The sequence below is a fragment of the Dasypus novemcinctus genome, chromosome 22 (assembly GCF_030445035.2).
Source record: "Dasypus novemcinctus isolate mDasNov1 chromosome 22, mDasNov1.1.hap2, whole genome shotgun sequence".
NCBI classification, from domain to species: Eukaryota; Metazoa; Chordata; class Mammalia; order Cingulata; family Dasypodidae; genus Dasypus; species Dasypus novemcinctus.
Window position 1 is genome coordinate 31539612 of NC_080694.1, and position 21033 is coordinate 31560644.

General features: G+C 38.1%; 1 protein-coding gene across 3 annotated transcripts in view; it reads right to left on the bottom strand.

The window, feature by feature from the left end:
- Positions 1–21033, bottom strand: part of EXOC2 (exocyst complex component 2) — a 228893-nt gene that overhangs the window by 184937 nt on the left and 22923 nt on the right. The window contains exon 1 of one of the 3 annotated variants that reach the window (XM_058285163.2): positions 16232–16250. The exons of the other annotated variants lie outside the window; for them this stretch is intronic. The gene's annotated coding sequence lies outside the window, so the exon portion shown is untranslated. Of the gene's footprint in view, positions 1–16231; positions 16251–21033 lie in introns of those variants that run through there. 3 annotated transcript variants of the gene reach the window in all.

Sequence of the window (21033 nt, forward strand, 5' to 3'; positions counted from 1 at the left end):
CTGCCTGCAGCATGAACAGTCAGGCAGGGGACCAGTAGATGTGTCTGAAGAAACCAAAGAGGATCAGGAGTCAGGGGATCCAGGCAGAGGAGGAACAGGGGAGGGCTAAAAAGAGTGATTTTGTGCAAACCTGCAGAGCAAACTATGGGAAATCTTTACCCCTCTTCCCCTCCCCTGCTCTTCCATCACTGTCAGCAAGGTAATGAGCCATCACTTCCCACCTCTAGCCTGTCCAATATTGACAAATAACTAGATTATTCTCAACAGAAACTGAAGAGCCCTAGGGAAAAAAGACCTGAAGACTTTGACATGTGCTAAGGGTGTCCCCCAAAAAAGGCCTGCTTGCTGCCATATCAACAATGGTGAAGTCACTTGTAGACAAACTCTGACCACATACAAACTGATTCAAATCAGCTGTTTAGCCTCACTCTAAAACAGGGGTTCTTAACCTTTTTTGTTCCACAGACCCCTTTGCCAGTCAGGTATGCTCCCCCTTACAAGGTTTGCAATAACTAACAGGTCATAAGGCTGTGACTCCATTCCAATCAACTGAGCAAGATGCCTACGTGCAGAGGACAGCATATTTCCCCCAAGGATGAGCCATATCACAGCAGGAATGGAACAGTAAGAACCCTCATCCCTTCCAGACCACCAGAACCCCACATTCCAAAAACACCTTACCTCCCAGCCTACCCCCCCAAGCCATGCATGAGAAGAATTCACGTTTACAACCTCCTGTTAACCACAGGCTACACTCGAACTCTAACCCCTCCCCCACAGACTAATGTTTCCCCACCTATTGATGTTCTGTATAAAGTCATCTCTACCACCTTCCACAAGTGGGCTGAAGTCTAATCTTCAGACCCCCTACGTTGGGAGAGCTTCTCAATAAATTTCCTGCCTGCAATCTTCAGTCTCCGTGTTCCAGTTGAGTGCTGTTTTTCTCTAACAAGGTGAAAACCACGAACTCCTTACTAAGTCCACACTATATTGTGTATTATTTAATAACTATATCACACTCACACCACCATGTTGCCACAAGAATAATGTTTTTTTAAAATTTCAATTCAAGCTCACAGACCCATTGCTAAGAACCCCTGCTCTAAATTATGGGAGGACAGTCAAAGACCACTAGGTAGTTAATGAAAACATGGAAGAGAGAAATGAAGGACAAACAAGAAAAAAAGACCCTGGAGGAAACAGATAATCCATAAAAAGAAGAAAATTTCAAAAATATTGTAAACATTAATCCCAAATCCATATCCACAGAGAAAGAAAATATTTTACCAAAGAAGAGTGAACCATAAAAAGGAATCAATCCAAGATTAAGAGCTCTTGAAACTTCCAAAAAAAGAAACAGGGTAATATAAAAGAGGAAACATGGTCAAGTTACAAATGCTTAACTCTGAAGAAACAAGATTTATATAGTCCTAATAATGTATGAACTGACCATGTGTTGAACCGAAGACTGTAATATGGCAGCTATGGGACTGAGGAATAAGTGGGAGTATAGGGAAAGGGGTGTGGGAAGGGGAAGGGAGTGATAAATTTTCCTCTCCCATAATGGGAGAGTGATAGCTAATGTTTAAAACCAATTGTCAAGAAATGGCAGATTAGACATATTACCTAGAAGTGTGGAGGAGGATGCAAGAAGAGAAAGATAAATGAGTCTCGGGTATAGCCTATGGTCAGTGGAGTGAGGAGAGGAGACAGCTGGGAAAATGGGCCGCTGTTCCATACATTTTAACTAATGTATCAATAAATGAATTACTTTGATAGAAATAAAATTTATTTAAAACAAAATTAAACAGCAAAACAACAGAAAATAGAAGGTACAGAATGACAATCATTTTATGCAATAACTATAATAAGACGATCAAGGTCTTCTTGGACTCCTCTCCTCTTATCACAACTCCTGAATCAAAGAGAATCTTCTCAACTATTCCTCTTAATTGCATTCCTGCTGGCCCACTTCAGATCTTATTTTCTCTCCATGGATATTGCAATGGACTCCCAACTGGTTATTCTGCTCTTAATATTTCTCTACTCCATTCCAACCTCAGCAAATACCAGAGTTAATTCCCCAAAATTTTAATCTAATCAAGATAAGCCCTGCTTTTAAAAGAGCTTCTGTGACACCCTGCTGCTCAGTAGTCTCCAGGGCCTAAAAACTCCTTCACACTACATTAAAAACTGTCACAACTAGACTCTTCTACATTCCCTGCTTCACCCTCAGTCATTCCCTCATTTATCCTGCTCTAACCATATAGGCCCATTTACTTCTCATGAACCTTCATGATTTCACTTATCTATTTATCATTTCCACTAAACAGAGTGTCCTTAAAAGTTTGCTAAATCCTTACCAATATTTCAAGGTCAAGCTTAAATTATCTTCTCTAAGAAAGCATCCTTGATCCCTCCTTCGACTATGCTTCCCACAGATTTTTCTAATACTTAACTGTATTAAGTCTTAGAGCTTGTGTACAGGTCTCTTTGAGGGCACATGATAATTTATCAACTATCCCCAGTGCCTTGAACAAAATAAGCATGCCATATAACTGCTGAATGGAGCTGAATAAATGTTTTCTGAATGTTTCATGGAACAATGGAATTAAAATAGGACAAAGGCAAGACCTACCAGTACAAGGAGTAGAGAACTGGGTCAAGGAGAGGTATTAGGTATAGAAATGTAGGGGGGAAAAAGCCAATAGTAAAAAAAGGCAGCTGAATGAAATAGCATCAGAAAGTAAAATACTCAGGAAGGAAAGTTACAAAATATAAAACTTATACTTAGAAAACTACAAAACACTGTAAAAATAAAGATCTAAATAAATGGACAGATATCCCATTTAAGTTTTAATAATTAAGATGGCAATATTCCCTCAAATTGATCTACAGATTCAACACAATTACTACCAAATTACCTGCTTTCTTTTTTGCAGAAATTGTCAAGCTGATTTTAACATTCATAGAGAAATGCAAAGGATCCAAAATGGACAGAAAAATCTTGGAAAAGAAGAACAAATTTAAAGGATTTACAATTCCCAATTTCAAAACTTACCGCAATAACCAAGGAAGTCTGGTATTGGCACGAGCATAGATGAACGGAACAAAAATACCCCTAATATCTATTGTAAATGGGTGTCAGCACATTCAAAAGAGAAAAAAATAACTTTTTGACAAATGGTACTGACAATTTGATATCCACATGAAAAGAATGAAGTTGGACCACTTGCTTATACAACATAAAAATTTACTCCAAATGAATTACAGACTACAACTATATAACAGACTAAAACTATATAATCCTTAGAAGAAAACATAGCAGAAAATCTTTCTCATTTGGGTTAGGTAAAGTCTTTTTAGATAGGACACCAAAAATACAAAAGAAAAAAATAGTGAAATTGGACTTCACTAAAATTTAAAACTTTTGTACATCAAAGGACATTACCAAGAAAGTGAAAAGACAACCCACAGTATTGGAGAAAATAGTTGCAAATCATATATCTGATAAGCATTTAATAAAAAGAATATATAAAGAACTTCTACAACTCAAAAGCAAAAGACAAACAACCAAATTTTAAAATGGGCAAAGAATCTGAACAGCCATTTCTCCAAAAGATATTATACAAATAGCCAATAAACACAAGAAAAGAGGTTCAACATCCCTAGTTATTAGAAAAATGCAAGTCAAACTACAATGAGATACTCCATACCCACTAGAACTGATATTCATCAAAAACACATACAATAGGTATTGACAAGGATATAGAGAAATTGGAAGCTTTATGCACTGCTGGTGGCAGTGAAAAATGATGTAGCCACTATGGAAGCCAATTTGGAGGTTCTACAAAAAGTTAAAATTACAATATGATCCAGCAATCCCATTTGTAATACACATCCCCAAAATCTGAAAATAGCAACTTGAGATAATTGTACGGCAATATTCAGAGAAGCATTATTCACAACAGCCAAAAGAAAAAAACCCAAGTGTTCATTGACAGATAAATGGATAAACAAAATGCTGTATAAACATACAATAGTATTCAGCAGTAAAAAGCAAAGTTCTGACACATGCTACAACATGGATGAGCCTTGGAGACATTATGCTAAGTAAAATAAGCCAGACACAAAAGGACAAACACTGCATGATCCCACTTCAATGAACTATCTAGAATAATTTGAAGAGACAGAAAGTAGACTAGAGTATGAGGGAGGAGGGAATGGAGAGTTACTGCTTGTGAGTACATTGCTTCTGTGTGGGGTAATGAAAAAGTTTTGGTAACAGATTGTGCTGATAGTTACACAACACTGTAAATTAATGGCAATGAATTGTACATTTAAAAACGGTTAAAATGGCAAATTTTATGTTATATATAGGTTACCACAATAAATTTTTTAATAAAAAAAAAGGAAAACCATATGTTCATCTCAATGAATGTAGAAGAATTCACTGACAAAATTTAACACCTATTTGTGATGAAAAATCCTTAACAAAGAGTAAAAGATAGGCTCTTCTTCAATCCAATAAAAGTTAATAGGGGTAACACATACTTAACATCATACTTAATCATGAAACATACAATGCTTTCTCCTTAATTTAAGTAACAAGACAGGGCTGTCAGCTTTCATCTAGTGTATTCAACATTGTTCTACAGGTTCTAGCCAGTGCAGTATGGCAAGCTAAAGTAATAAAATTATAAAGATGGGGTATGGACAAGATAGCAGCAGATTAAGGAGCTCCAAGAGTCAGCTCATCCTACAGGGCAGTTAGTGATTGCCCAGAGCTATCTAAAGCACCTATTTGGGGGTCCTGGAACTCTGGAGGAGCTTCCTGCAACATCCGTGAGAAAATGGAAGGAAGAGAATGCCCATCTTGCAGAGAAGATTCGGGAGTAGAGCATTCCACACTGCAGAGGTTGGTGCACAAGTGTCACGGGAGATATTCTGTGACTGGAGTTGGAAGCTTCTCTCAAAAATGGGGGAGGAAGAGATGGTTGGGCACCAACTTCAGTTACTGATTAGTAAATTTGCTGACTAAAGTATAATCCTAAGAACAGAGAAAGTTTGAACCTGAACAAGTCAGAAAGAGGCAGGTAGCCATCATTTTAACTCCACCCCCAGCATGAGGGGAAGTGGGCCTGACTGAAAATCACAGTGATGGCAGGGACTGGCTTTTCTCCACCCAGATCGGACTACAGCTCTAGACTTGTCTCCAGCCCCTCCTCTGGCAGGGAGGAAACTGGCAGGACCTGCACCAACCTCTCTGGGTAAATGCAGGCACATGTGGCCCACAAGAATTAGACGGCTGGACAGAACAGAGGTCCATCCCCATCACTGGCAGGGAAGGGGGGCCAGAGCTACATTAGTTACCTAAGCAACTGCAGACATTTTGGACCCACATGGCATAGACTGCTGCCCACACCTGCAGCTCCATTCCCACCCCAAACAAGGAAGGAAGGGACATGAAGCTTCATCAGTCTCTCCAGGCAACTACAGATGGACTTGGTCTGCCCAACTAGGATTATTACACATGGCTGTTGCTCTGTGCCTACCCCTGGTAAAAAAGAAATGTGGGAGAAACATCATCAGTCCCTGGGACAGGGTGGGCAGCTTGAGCCTCCACAGCTTATAGCACCAATGACATCCTCAGCTCCTACTACACAAGCAACAAGGAAGAAAGGGCTAGAAAGCCCTACACTAAAGAGAAAAACTGCACCCAGAATAAATACATCAGGTAAGCCAGATGCCAAGACACCAACAAAAAATTATAATCCACACCAAGAAACAGGAAGATGTGGCACAGTTAAAGGGAAAAGGTAAGTCTCCAATTAACATAAAGGAGTTGAGACAACTAATCATAGATGTTCAAACAAATCTCTTAATAAATTCAATGAGATGGCCAAAGAGACTAAGGATATTAAGACAACACTGGATAAGCACGAAGAAGAATTTGAAAGCATACATAGAAAAACAGCAGATCTTATGGGAATGAAAGGCACAATAAATGAAATTTAAATACACTGGAGTAATATAACAGCAGATTTAAGGAAGAAGAAAGGGTCACTGAACTTGGAGACACGGCCTCCAAAAGCATATATGGAAGAAGGGAAAATATTGAATAGGGTCTCAGGGAACTAAAGAACAGCAAGCATACATGTCATGGGTGTCCAGGAAAGAGAACAGAAGGGAAAAGGGGCAGAAGGGATATTTGAAGAAATGGTAGAAAATTTCCCAACCCTACTGAATGACATAAACATCTGTGTCCAAGAAGCACAACATATTCCCAAAGAAATAAATCTGAATAGATGAACTCCAAAACACATACTAATCAGAATGTAAAATGCCAAAGACAAAGAAAGAATTCTGAGAGCAGCAAGAGAAAAGCAAAGCATAACACATAAGGGATACTCAGTATGATTAACTGCTGATTTGTCATCAGAAACCATGGAAGCAAGAAGGCAGTACGTATGATATATTTAAGATACTGCAAGAGAAAAACTGCTAGCCAAAAATCTTATATCAGCAAGACTGTCTTTCAAAAATGAGGGTGAGTTTAGAATATTCACAGATAAAAAGAAAATGAGAAGAAACTGAGTTGGCCCAACGGATAGGGCTTCCACCTACTACATGGGAGGTTCAAGGTTTAAACCTAGGGCCTCCTGGCCCATGTGATGAGATGACCCATGCACAGTGCTGATGTGCGCAAGGAGTGCCATGCCACACAGGGGTGTCCCCCATTTAGGGGAACCCCACATGCTAGGAGTGCATCCCGGAAGGAGAGCCGCCCAGCGCAAAAAAAGTACAGCCTGCCCAGGAATGCTGCCGCACACACAGAGAGCTGATGCAGCAAGATGACACAACAAAAAACTCAACACAGATTCTGAGTGCCGCTGACAAGAATACAAGCAAACGCAGAAGAACAGACAGCAAATGAACACAGAGAGCAGACAACTGGGGTGGGGAGGGCGGGGAAGGGGAGAGAATAGATAGATAGATAGATAGATAGATAGATAGATAGATAGATAGATAGATAGATAGATAGATAGATAGACAGACCGACAGACAGATAGATAGATAGATAAAATTTAAAAAACTGAGAGATTTTATTACAAAGAGACCAGCCTTGCAGGAAATACTAAAGGGTATGATGCAGTCTGAAAAGAAAAGACAGGAGAGGGAGAGAGAGGCTTGGAAAGGAGTCTAGAAATTAAGATTATATCAGTAACAATAACTAAAAGTCAGAAGAGTGATGAGAATAAAATATGACAGATAAAACCCAAAAGCCAAACTGGGTGAAATAAGAACTGTCTTTACAGCAATAACATTCAATATTAATGGATTAAACTCTCTAATCAAAAGAAACAGACTGGCAGAATAAATGAGAAAATGTGAGCCATCTATATGCTATCTGCAAGAGACTCACTTTAGACCCAAGAATACGAATAGACTGAAAGTGTAAGGCTAGAAAAAGATATTTCACACACATGCAGTAATAAAATTTTTAAAAAGCTGGAATAGCTATAGTTACATTACATTATATAGACTTTAAAAGACACTAGTTCCCCCCAGCACAGGACATGACTCCCAGAGATGAGCCTCCCTCGTGCCAAAGGATTACTAACAAGCACCAACTGGTGATGCACCTAGAAAAAGACCATGAATAAAAGGAGGCAATGGTAAAGACAAATGAGTTTATATGGCTAAGAGATTTCAAAATGAGTTGGAGATTATCAGAGGGGTTGCGCTTAAGCACAGCTCAGCAGGATCTCAGAGACAGCCAAAGTAGATACAACTCCAGGTAGTGGTGCTCCTGAGGGCTACGGAGACACCCAGGTCCTATGGTAATGACAGATGGCTCTGGAGTTTGGTGCCTTGCCAATGGGCCCTACTTTGGAATTTGTACTCCTGAGTGTGATGGAGTTGGACTCAGATGTGACCTCTCTACACATGCCTCTTCAGTCACTTTCACTGAACCTATGGTTGGCACTGGGGTTGGTGGATGCTCAGGAGACTTGAATCTCTGTTCTATGTGCCAGTTGGGCCCTGAACCTCAGAAGAGTTGCAACACCTACTCTCCAGTTAGTTGGATTTACCCAGGTCAGTTAAAGGGAGGTAGGATGGTCAACCACCACACCAGAGAACCAAGAAAATCTACAGCTGCAAGCAGGAGAATTCCATCCATCAACCATGTGGGATCTAAGCCCCCTCCCAATTTGGAGGTGGAGTGGACATCGCCATCCCAGTGTCCTCAGGATAGAGGAATAAAATATGGATTAGAGTGGACTTACTGGCATTCTACTATAGAATTATGTGAGTCTAGCAATAGAAGAAACTATATCATTGATGTGGAAACAGTGGCTGCGGGAGTTGCTGAAGGCAGGAAGAGGGAAAAGAGGTGTGATATGGGGGCATTTTCAGGACTTGGAGTTGTCCTCAATGATACTGCAGTGACAGATGCAGGATATTATATATCCTGCCACAACCCATTGAAAAGACTAAGAGTGTAAATTACAACATAAACTATAATCCATGCTGTGTACTCATCAAATGCAATGAATGTATCACACTAATGAAAGAGGTTGTCGATGTGGGAGGAGTGGGGGCTGTGGGGAGTGAGGTATATATTTTTTATTATAACACTTTGTGTGATTTATGTATCTTAAAAAAAAGATAATTAAAAAAAAGACACTAGTAATGCACAATCTGAGGAGGAAGTCAGGAAAAAAATTCCATTTACAATAGTAATAAAAGAAGCAAATATTTAGGAATAAAGTTAACCAGAGATGTAAGGCACTGTGTTCAGAAAACTATAATGTATTGTTAAAACATTTTTTTAAAAGACCTAAATAATTGGAAGAACATCCCATGCTCATGAACTGAAAGACTAAATATCATTAAGACATCAATTCTACCCAAATTGATACACAGATTCAATGCAATCCCAATAAAAATTCTGTCAGCATTTTTTATACAAATAGAAAACACAATTATCAAATATATTTGGAAGGGTAAGGGGCCCTGAATAGCCAAAAAACATCTTAAAAAGGAAAAGCCAAATTGGAGGACTCTCACTTCCAGACTTCATGACATATTACCTAGCTACACCGGTATAAACAGCATGGTATTGGATAAAGATAGACACATAGACCAATGAAACCAAATTGATGGTTCAGAAACAGAACCTCCCATCTATGGTCAAGTGATTTTTGACAAGCCTGTCAGACCCACCCAGTTGGGGCAAAATGGTGCTAGGAGAACTGGATAGCCATAGCCAAAAGAAAGAAAGAGGACCCCTATCTCACAACTTATACAAAAAATAACTCAAAATGGATCCGAGATCTAAATATAAAAGCAAGAACCACAAAGCTCCTAGAAGAAATGTAAGAAAACATCTTCAAGACCTGGTAGTAGGTAGTGGATTCTTAAATCTTACACTGAAAGCAGGAGCCATGAATGAATACATGGATAAATGGGACCTCCTCAAACTTAAACCCTTTGGTGATTCAAAGGACTTCCATCAAGAAGGTGAAAAGGCAGCTCACTCAATGGGACAAAATATTTGGAAACCACGTATCTGATAAGGGTTTGATTTCCATTCTATATAAAGAGATCATACAACTCAACAATAAAAGAGCTAGCAATCCAATTTAAAAATGAGCAAAAGACTTAAACAGATATTTCTCCAAAGAAGAAATACAAGTGGCCAAAAAGCACATGAAAAAATGTTCCATATCGCTTGCTATTAGAGAAATGCAAATCAAAGCGACAATGAGATATGATCTTACACCACAAAGAATGGCCATTATCAAAAAAACAGAAAACAAGTGCTGGAGAGAAGGTGGAGAAATAGAACACTCCTTCACTGCTGGTGGAATTGTGGAATGGTGTAGCCTCTGTGGAATACAGTTGGGCGGTGCCTCAGGAAGCTAAATATAGAACTGCTGTATGATCCAGCAATTCCTCTACTAGGAATATATCCAGAAGAACTGAAAACTGTGACACAAACAGACATCTGCACACTGATGTTCACTGTGGCGCTATTCAGGGTTGCCAAAAGATGAAAACAACCCAAAGTATCCATCAACCAATAAACAGATAAGTGAAATGTGGTGTATACATACAATGGAACACTATGCTGTGGCAAGAAGAAATGAAATTGGGTCATATATGATAACATGGATGAATCTTGAAGACATTATGCTAAGTAAGGTAAGCCAGACACAAAAGGACAAATATTGCATGGTCTCATAAATGTTAACTAAATATGAAGAATAAACACATGGAGTTAGAACCTAGAGTACAGGTTATTTGGAGATAGGAAGAGGGCTAAGAAGGACTACTGATGCTTACTGTATACAGAAGTTTTAATTAACTTTACTATAAACATACAGAATGGATGGAGTTTATGGTAACACATTATAGTGAATAGCAGCTGCTTTATAAATGGGAATGTGGCTGGAAAGGGTAGTTTATGGAGGTAAATGTTAAATGAAAGAAAGCTTGAGAATAATCTAGAGAATGAACAGCAAAGTGAACCCAGAGAATTGTGGTTGATGGTACAGATGCAAGAGCGTCCTTCTGTGAGCTAGAGTGGATGTACATCACTACTGCAGAGTGGTAAGAATGTGGAGAAGCATGGGAAAAATACAACTGGTGTGACCTATGGACAATGGTTAATAGCAATAATGTAATATTCATGCATCTATGCCAAAGCTGTACTGTGTTGATAATGGGCAAGTATGGTAAAAGTGTGCCAAATGTATGCTATGGACCATGGCTGGTAGTGATAGTTTGATGATATTATCTCATAATCTGTAACAACTGTTCCACCATGGTGTGGTGCATTGGTGAAGGGGTATTGTATGGGAATTCTACACATGAGCATGATTGTTTCGTAAGTTCACACTTCTGTAATAAAATTATGTTTTAAAAAGTAGTAATAGGATGGGTTGGGGGGGAAATACACCAAATGTAAGATACAGACTATAGTTAGTGATAATATTTTGATGATATTCTTTCATAACTTGTAACAAATGTTTCACAACAATGCAAAGTGTTGGTGGTACATTGATGTATAGGATCCCTGTATGATGTTATGCGTGTTTGTTTTGTAAGTTCACAAGTTTTACAATACACTTACTGCTTATGTATTTTCATGTATGAATGATATACTTCAATCAAATATTTTAAAAATGAGAAGAGGAAAAAAAAGGTATAAAGATCACAAAGGAAGGAGTCAACATTTTTCTATCTGTAGACAATATGGCTGTTTATGTAGAAAATCCTAGGGAATCTACTACGCAACTAATGGCACTAATAACTGAATTTAGCAAAGTCTAGTATTTATGGTCAATATATAAAAATCAGTTAATTTTTATATGTTCTAGAAGGAAATAATTGGTATGCAGAATTTCAAAAATTCTCTTTTAAAAATCCCATGCAGGGCGGCGGACTTGGCCCAGTGGTTAGGGCGTCTGTCTACAACATGGGAGGTCCACGGTTCAAGCCTCGGGCCTCCTTGACCCGTGTGGAGCTGGCCCATGCGCAGTGCTGATGCGCGCAAGGAGGGCCGTGCCACACAGGGGTGTCCCCCACGTAGGGGAGCCCCACGCGCAAGGAGTGCACCCCGTAAGAAGAGCCACGCCAGTGCGAAAGAGAGTGCAGTCTGCCTAAGAATGGCGCCGCCCACAGGGAGAGCTGACACAACAAGATGATGCAACAAAAAGAGACACAGATTCCTGTGCCGCTGACAACAACAGAAGGGGACAAAGAAGATGCAGCAAATAGACACAGAGAACAGACAACCGGGGTGGGGGGGGGAGGGGAGAGAAATAAATAAATAAATCTTTTAAAAATAAATAAATAAATAAATAAAAATCCCATGTAGGGAAGTGACTTGGCTCAACAGATGGAGCATCCACCTACCACATGGGAGGTCCAGGATTCAAACCCCAGGCCTCCTGACCATGTGGTGAGCTGGCCCACGCACAGGGCTGATGCACGCAAGGAGTGCCGTGCCATGCAGGGGTGTCCCCCGCGTAGGGGAGCCCCACACACAAGGAGTGCACCCCATAAGGAGAGCCGCCCCATGCGAAAGGAAATCCAGCCTGCCCAGGAGTGGTGCCGCACACACAGAGAGCTAACACAGCAAGCTGACACAACAAAAAGAGACACAGATTCCCGGTGCTGCTGACAAGTATAGAAGTGGACACAGAAGAACACACAGTGAATGGACACAGAGAGCAGACAACTGGGGGAGAAGGGGAAGGGGAAGGGGAGAGAAATAAATAAAGTCTTTTAAAAAAAATTAAAATGCCATGTAAAAAATCCCAAACTACTTAAAAATAGATTTAAATAAGAGAAATGGAAAAGACTTCTATACTAATAACTATAAAATATTGCAGAGGGAAGATAAAGAAGACCTAACTAAGTAGAGCTCTCAACCATGTCCATGGATCAAAAAACTCAATATTGTTAGAATATCAATTCTCCCCAAATTGATCCATAAATTCATACAAGTTTGTATATAGTACTTGACAAGTTGATTCTAATATTCCTACAGATATGAAAAAGATCTAAAACAGTCAAAACAAACTTAGGAGGGAGAAAAGTTGTAATACTTCAAATACAAAATTTATTACACATCTACAATAATCAAGACAGTGTGCTGTTGGCATAAGGATAATAATGGATCAATGGAATAAAGCCCAGAAATGGACCCATACTTACATGATCAGTTGGCAAAGGCACCAAAGCAATTCAATGAAAAAGAAAAACAGTTTTATCAAATGATGTCAAAACAACTGAATATACACCAGTTAGAAAAGTGAATTCAAGATAGACCACAGTTATAAATTATAAAGAAAATGGTACCTGAGCATATCTTCATTATATGGGTGTAGGAAAGGAGTTTTTTCAAAACAATAATCATTTATTGAAAAAACTGATAAACTTAGACTTCATCAAAATTAAAATCTTCTACTACTCAAAATACAACATTAAGAAAATAAGTTGACAAACAGAGACTGAACTGGCAGTAAATATTCACTATATATACACACACACACATATATACACACATATACACACACACATATATACACACACACATACATACACACACACACACACGACAAAGGAGTTTATATAAAGAAAAAAGAACTTTTACAACTCAACCAGAAGACAAGTAACTCAATTTTTAAAAAATTGAGCAAAAGATTTGAAGAAACACCACAAAAGATACATGAACTTACAATTTTTAATAGGCAATAGACAAATGTTGATATAAAAGCAGCAATAAGGCTATCCAGCTTCTAAATATCATTCCCCAATAAAAGGAAATAGCATCCTTGGAGAAATAGCTGATTCCAAGGTTGAGGAAGGGAAAGTATAAAATGAGTCTGGGCAGCGGACTTGACCCAGTGGTTAGGGCGTCTGTCTACCACATGGGAGGTCCGCGGTTCAAACCCCGGGCTTCTTGATCCATGTGCAGCTGGCCCATGCGCAGCGCTGATGCGTGCAAGGAGTGCCCTGCAACGCAGGGGTGCCCCCCACGTAGGGGAGCCCCATGCGCAAGGAGTGCGCCCCGTAAGGAGAGCCACCCAGTTCCAAAGAAAGTGCAGCCTGCCCAGGAATGATGCCACACACACGGAGAGCTGACATAACAAGATGACGCAACAAAAAGAAACACAGATTCCCATGCTGCTGACAACAACAGAAGCGGACAAAGACGACGCAGCAAATAGACACAGAGAACAGACAACTGGGGTGGGGGGAAGGGGAGAAAAATAAATAAATAAATAAATCTTTTAAAAAAAAAAAAGAGTCTGAAACATTTTGCTGTGCCAAATAAGAAGTACCCAAAAAATGATGGGGGCATGAAGAACGGATACAGGATACAGACTAAAGGGGCTCCCATGCCCAAATCTGATATATTGAACATCAAGATAAATAATGACAGCTATGGATTTTTAAATTTATTTTATAAAATAAGAATACACAAGTCCACTCTAATAACATAGAATCACTGAACAAATAAAGGGAGGAGAAAACAAAGCCCTGCTATAGAATGTCAACTAATAAATACACAAGTAATGATGCAATTAGCAAATTATCAATGAATGCTAAAACTAGTGAGGGAAAGTTTGATTAATAATAATTACAATATTTCTAACATAGGCTCAAAGTATCTCCCCTACAGACTGATTAATCACAAAGAAAGAAATAGTAATATTCCAGAGGAAAGACCTGACAGACATCACCTAAATCAAGTGATCCAAATTAAAAGCACCAATATTGAGACAGATGTCATATGTCTCTTGACATTATACACTGAGAAGGCTCTTAAAGTACTTCTGTGATATTCCTGCCGAAAATGCACAACCCAAATCTAATCAAGAAGAATCATCAGACACACCTAAACTGACATTCTACAAAATAATTGACCTGCACTCTTTGAAAATGTCAAAGTCAAAAAAAACCAAAGAAAGACTGAAGAACTGTTGTAGATTAAAGGGCATTAAAGGCACATGGCAAATGAAAGCAATGTGCAATCCTGAATGGATTCCAAACAGGAAAAAAATTTCTATAAAGTACAAAACTGGAATACTTGTTGCATTTGAATTTGAACTGTGAAAGAAACAGTATTGTACCAATGTTAAGTTTCCTGATTTTGATAACTTAATGTGATTATATATGAGAATGCCTTTGTTGTTAACCACATACTCAAGTATTTAAGAGTAAAGGTGCATGATGTTTGGATCTTATTTTGAAGATTCAGAAAAAAATATACAGATAGATCAACTCAATGATAAAGCAAATGGGGCAAAAGTAAACAACTGGTGAATTCTGTTAGAGTCTTTATAGGAGTTACTTTTACTATTCTGAAGTTTTCTGAAAGTTTAAAGTTATATCAAAATAAAAAGAACTCCTTGGTAATATTTTAAAATAAAGCACAGATATGTCACATTAACATTCTCCTGCTAAGTGACACATAAGGAGGCCCACTTGGTTAAAATCAAAAGATAAACATTTATTATTTTCACAAATGACATTAGCAAAATACACAAATAAGCAATGAATAGAACAAGATAAAAATGAACTGATATTAAATAACAGAAATCCTAGTTAATTTAAGACTTAAGTTTACATAAAGTTATAGAAGTTTTGGAAATAAGCATTTGTTTACTGGGACATACTGTCATTTCTTTAAACATGGTTCTCAATGTGGAAGGGAAACTTGCTTGGAGAATGTGCTTGAAAACAATCATAAATTGCTAAACCTGAGATTTAGTAAGTAACACAGATTAATAAAAACTCTGGGGACGGCCTAGATCTATTTCAGCACAAAGTTCCAACAACTGCTTAGACATCAGAAATCACACTGCCCCGATGATAGCATACCACCACGGGGTAAACAAATATTAAGGAAAGGTTGGAAAACTAACCTGCCTCACTGAATAACGTCTACAAACCAATCACTGACAAACAGAAAATACTTCATCCAATTGGCATAGAAAAATATGCCACAACTTAGTGATGATTTAACTATCTTTGTGATACTTTTAAACCTCATCCTCAGTTTTACAACACAAATTGAAACTTGTGGCTTCACCTACTTACTTTCAGAATCTGGTCTAGTTCACATGAAGAATGGGATTTTTTAAGTAGAAATATTCTGTTATGCTTCTTTCCAGAAAATGAGTAGGATGAAAACTTAATAAGAAGTTACCATTGACATAAATGTCTTTTAAAATATAATTAACAAAAACATCAGACTGTCCAGCTATCCCTGAAAATGGTGGTTTTGATTACCACTAAGTGGCATACCAACATTTCACAGAATCAGAACCAAAAGAGACTTAATCAGATTACTGTCTAGACCCTCCTCTGAAAAAACTGCATCCCAGAGACCAGGTTCTCAAGGTCACACACCTAATTAGTTGTTAGGTCAGATCCCTGGTTTTCTGACTCACAGGAAGCTAATATCGCTCTTTCCTTTGTACCATGCTACGTCTTATGAGGTCACTGGGGCATCTGACAGCCTTATTCTAAGAACTTCGGTAGTCTCTTATATGACTGGGTTCTGGTTCATCCTGGTGTGAACGAGAAGTGAAACTAGAATATCCCGGTCTCAAAAAGGCAAAACAAAACAAAATCGGGGCATTTCCAATTTATTCTCAATATTCTAAATCTATTTTGCAAAGGGCCATCATCTTTATTATGTTACCTTCAATGCTTGTCCAAGTAAAACAAAGTAATGTCTGGCAATGGTAAGTAATGTCTGGGCCTCTATGGACAATCATGAACCAAAATGTCTGATCCACTTTATCGGACACCATCTGAAAATGCAGTATTCATTATTTTGATTCATATGAAAAAATTTATGGAGCATCATCTATACATACCCAAAAAAGGACAAACCATATCTTAGGAAGGCCATTAAGCTATTTCATTTGGAAATCTAAGAAATCTGCTTTTCACACTATAATAATACACACACTACACAGAACTGTGCCTGCCATACAGAATGCATTCAATAATTATTTGTGAAATGAAGTATAGGAAGAATGCTTCTCAACCCTACCTTCCCCTCCCATTAAAAACACACTGCATTATTGCTAATACTCTTATATTTAAATTTACAAGTAAATTAAATATTTCTTATCAACTATAAAGCAAACAGAATTCTGTTCCTGAGCATTTTCAGTTTCACAATCCATGCCAGACTTCAAGGAAAGCTCTTATCCATAGTTGTCATTAAGCATCTACAGGTTTTTCTGGCAAAGATTTTTTCAAATACAATAAGACAAGTCATTGAAAATTTGTCATAAGGTCTTTCTTATGCAGAAGCCTAAAAGAAGTTAGTAAAAGTCTAACTTTGCCTGTCACAAACCTCATTTGTTTAATTAAAACAATATACAGGGAAGCAGATGTGGCTCAAGCGATGGGGTTCCCATCTATCATACGGGAGGCCCCAGGTTCAAATCCTGGGGCCTCCCAGTGAAGCTGGCCCATGCTGCTGAAAGCTGGTGCAGCAAGATGATGCAACAAAGGGAGATGCAGAGGAGAGACCATGGCAGATGCAGCAGACCAGGGAGCTGAGATGGCTTAAGCGATTGAATGTCTCTCCCCCCACATTGGAGGTCCCAGGATGGCTTCCCAGGGCCTCCTAAAGAAAAGACGACAAGAGAAGACAAGCAGACATAGAAGAATGTGCAGCAAATGGACACAGAGAGCAGACGAGCACAGGCGGGGCGGGGAATAAAATTAAAAATCTTAAAAAATATACATAAGGGGAGTGGGTGTAGCTCGGTGGTTGAGCACCTGCTTCCCATGTATGAGGTCCCAGGTTCAATCCCCAGACCCTCCTAAAAACACACACAAACACACAATTTACAGCCTTCAAATTACACAGCAATATAAGACAAATGAGAAAAGAGCAGAGGAATAAAATGTCTAAACTTGTTCAAAAAGAACACACACACAAGCTAATTTTATCTTGTGAAAGCAGAGTTCTATCGAAAAGAAGAAATGCAGCTGCCATTACTTAATGTAAGGAAAATGACTGCCGATACAGAATCAGTCCTTTTTACTAGGCAATACCCTAGCACCAGAACAGTAATATCAAGAAAAGGGCTAAGTGACACAAGGGGTACACAATAAAGGTGACAGGGCTGGGGTACCTACAGCGACCTCACATATATACAAAGAGGTACGTGTGGAGGAGTCGCCAATTCTTAGCGGCTGGCTCCTAGCCTCAGCCATGGTACAAACTTAAGTCCTTGGTTACCAAAGGTTCTAAGCTTTGATAAAAAGGAATCATAATTATAATGGATCTCCAAATCCAGGTTACTTTACCAAGTGTTTTTCAATTACCTGAACCTGAATGGGGATAAACATAATCCAGGCAGGCGTTTACAGGAATGAACGAGCTAACAGACATGCTTCTGCTTTCTTTTGACTCTTGGTAATCTAGTCACTGAGTAAACATTACACTCAAGAGCTATTTTTTTTTCCTAGTAGTGAATTAGAAAGTAGTGCAAGTCTGTCATATGTATAAGCCAGTGTAGCTTCAGGTAGATGGTATGTATTGAAACAATTAAAAACCATACTGAGACACCCATTTCTGGAAATCAGGAAGCACTTTAAAATACTTTGTCAATAATTTATTTTCTGTAGATAGAGTGAAACATAAAAGGTATACGAGTTTTCTTGTTTCTCAGTAGTGTTCCCCAAAAAGAAACAAATGGAAGTAGCTGAAATAAAAACCTAAACTTAATGCTTCACTTTTTTAACGTGAGGGCTTGGTTTTCCACAGAATTATTTTATTTTCTCATCTATAAATAATGTGGTTGGATGAGATGATCTCTAAGGTCCCCTTTATGCCTTGATTCTATGAGCCTTACTTACAGGATCTAGCTTTTTAATGCAATTACTAATGTAGGACTGTAGAAAATGGCACACTCCAGCTTCTGATAATTAAGCTAAGCCTTATAATAAGAACATGTTGCTATTCTTTTTTAAAGCTGTGTTTATTATAAAACATTTACTATATCATAAGAATCTGAATTTTTAAGACATTATATTTAGATATTTGAATTTTAGTCATCTCTTGATTTTTAATAACAACATCTCTCAGCAACTTAGTCAATTACCTAAAAATGAATTATCCCTCCCAATTTCAAAAGACACATTGCAAAGACAAGACCAAAGTAAATGACAAGATTCTTCACGTCCTCTGATTTATTAAATATATAGAGAGAGGGCAGGACAAGGAGATGGACTGACTGAGGGATGGAAGGAGGAACAAGGGGATAAAATAGATAAAAAGACAGACTTTTACTACAGCTTGAAACAAGCATAAGTCATTTCTGTGTTACGGCACAGAAAAAGAAATTTGCAGATCTTATGATCTTCCCACTGTGTTAAAGCATTTGTTTTGCATTTTCTTCTTGCACTTAAAGTCCACTAAAATGCTGATCAGGGCAGGTGATTTTAAAAACACCAAAAAAAAAAAAAAGCATTGTTTATCATCACACATCACAAACACCTTTGAAAATATTCCCCAAACAAGTGTATAACTAAAGAGCTTCATAAAGTATAAAGTGTAACTCTGAAGTGGTTAGGCATTATTAATTTTACTACTTTTGACATACTGTGGAAAACAACTGTTCAATCTTGGATAACCTCACCCGAGCGCCCTGCCAGAAGCTACTGAGGCTGAAAGAGACCCTCGCGCAGGCGCAAGTGACTGGCCCAGGGCTTTGTTGCGGTCTTCTTTCCATCACACCATGAGCGCAATTTAGAAATCAGCAAACAAAATAAGTGAACAAGTTTAAGTGTTTTGTCACTAAAACTCAGAGGAAATTATTCATTACTAATGAAGATAGGATTTTACTTAATCTGTAAAATAAAGGTTGGCAAATTAACAGCTTGTCTTATTGCAGAGGCCATTAAAAACCTAAAAAAAATTTAATATGAAAGAAAATGAATTTCACCCCCCTCACCCATTAAAAACCCCTCCTTCCTTTTCTCAAAATAATGAAGCATTCAGAAGTATTTTCTAAATGGGGTAATGGAAAACTTGGGGGGGCGGGGAGGTGAAACTTGGTTTCTCCAGAAATTACCCAAAAGAAATATCTTGATTCACATAAACTTGAGTAATTTCCTGAATCCTTATGAGAAGAGGATGCACATGGAAAATCAATCTAATAAATAACCAATTCAAACTTCATAGATGATAAATCTAAAACCATGAACATATACTGATATATTTGGTAAAACGCAGTTTAACAATAAGTCGAATAAGTAAAGAATAAGTAATGTACACGGATGCTAAATACCTTATATCTTTCATATATTATATTGAGCTCTCTAAATTAAGAAAAGTCGCTCAGAAAATGTTTATTTTTAAGTAATAAATTTCCTGTTTTACACAGTAGCATTCTATAGCAAGATGCTGATGCAACTGTTTCGGAATTCAAATTTATTTTTATTTATTTTGTTACAAACCTCCTCTTTCCAAAAAGGAGTTGAGGCAGGAAATCTTTTTCTTATCATCATCTTAAATACATGTAAACAACTGACAAATAAACATAAAGATGAACTAGCCACCTATTTGGCTAATAATTTTTTAATGAAAGTTTTGCAAAGGAAGAGGGTTCAACAAAATATACCTCCTACATAAGCCATTGAGGGTGCAGATTTCCAAACCAATTTACTCAGGGTCTGTGTCAGTATTGAAAAAGGCCAGAACTTTGGAGGAAAAATAGAAAAGGCTGGTTGAATTTTGAAGAGACAGGAATGAAATACTAAAGAGAGACATCTTCAAGAACCAAAACAATCTGATGACGGATAGTGCTCAAAATATTTCATAAGGCCATTATGGGATTTATTTTTTGTCCCTAAAAAAACTTCAGAAGCTTCCTATTACCTATCTGGGGTCTGTGTTAATGTATGCCAAGGGGAGACAGATTTCCAAGATTTTTAAGAGACTTTTCATAGAGACTACGTCAGTTATTTTTTTTTAACTTTTTTTGTAGTAACATATATACAACTCAAAATTGCCCATTTTAACTTTCAAGTGTACAGTTCACTGGTATCAATTACATTCACAATATTGTATACCATCACCAACATCCATCAACCAAACTTTATCACCTCAAACCAAAACTCTGCACCCTTAACAAAGTAACTCCCCTTTCCCTCACTCCCAATCTGTGAATAGGCAAAAGTTTTACTTCTTCCTTTCCTGCTCCAGCTAGAGCTTCTAGTACAATGCTGAATAGCAGTATGAAAGCGGGCCTCCCTCTCTTGTTCCTGACCTCAGGAATAAATTATTAGCCGCGGGTTTTTCATATATGGTCTACTTCATACTGAGGAAGTTACCATCCATTCCTATTTTTCTAAGTGATTTTCTTATGTTGAACCACCCTTGCATTCTTGGCATACATTCCACTTGGTCACCACATCAGTTTTCATACTGAAGCTCATCTGGCCATTTCGATATCTCTGATAAGCACCGGATCA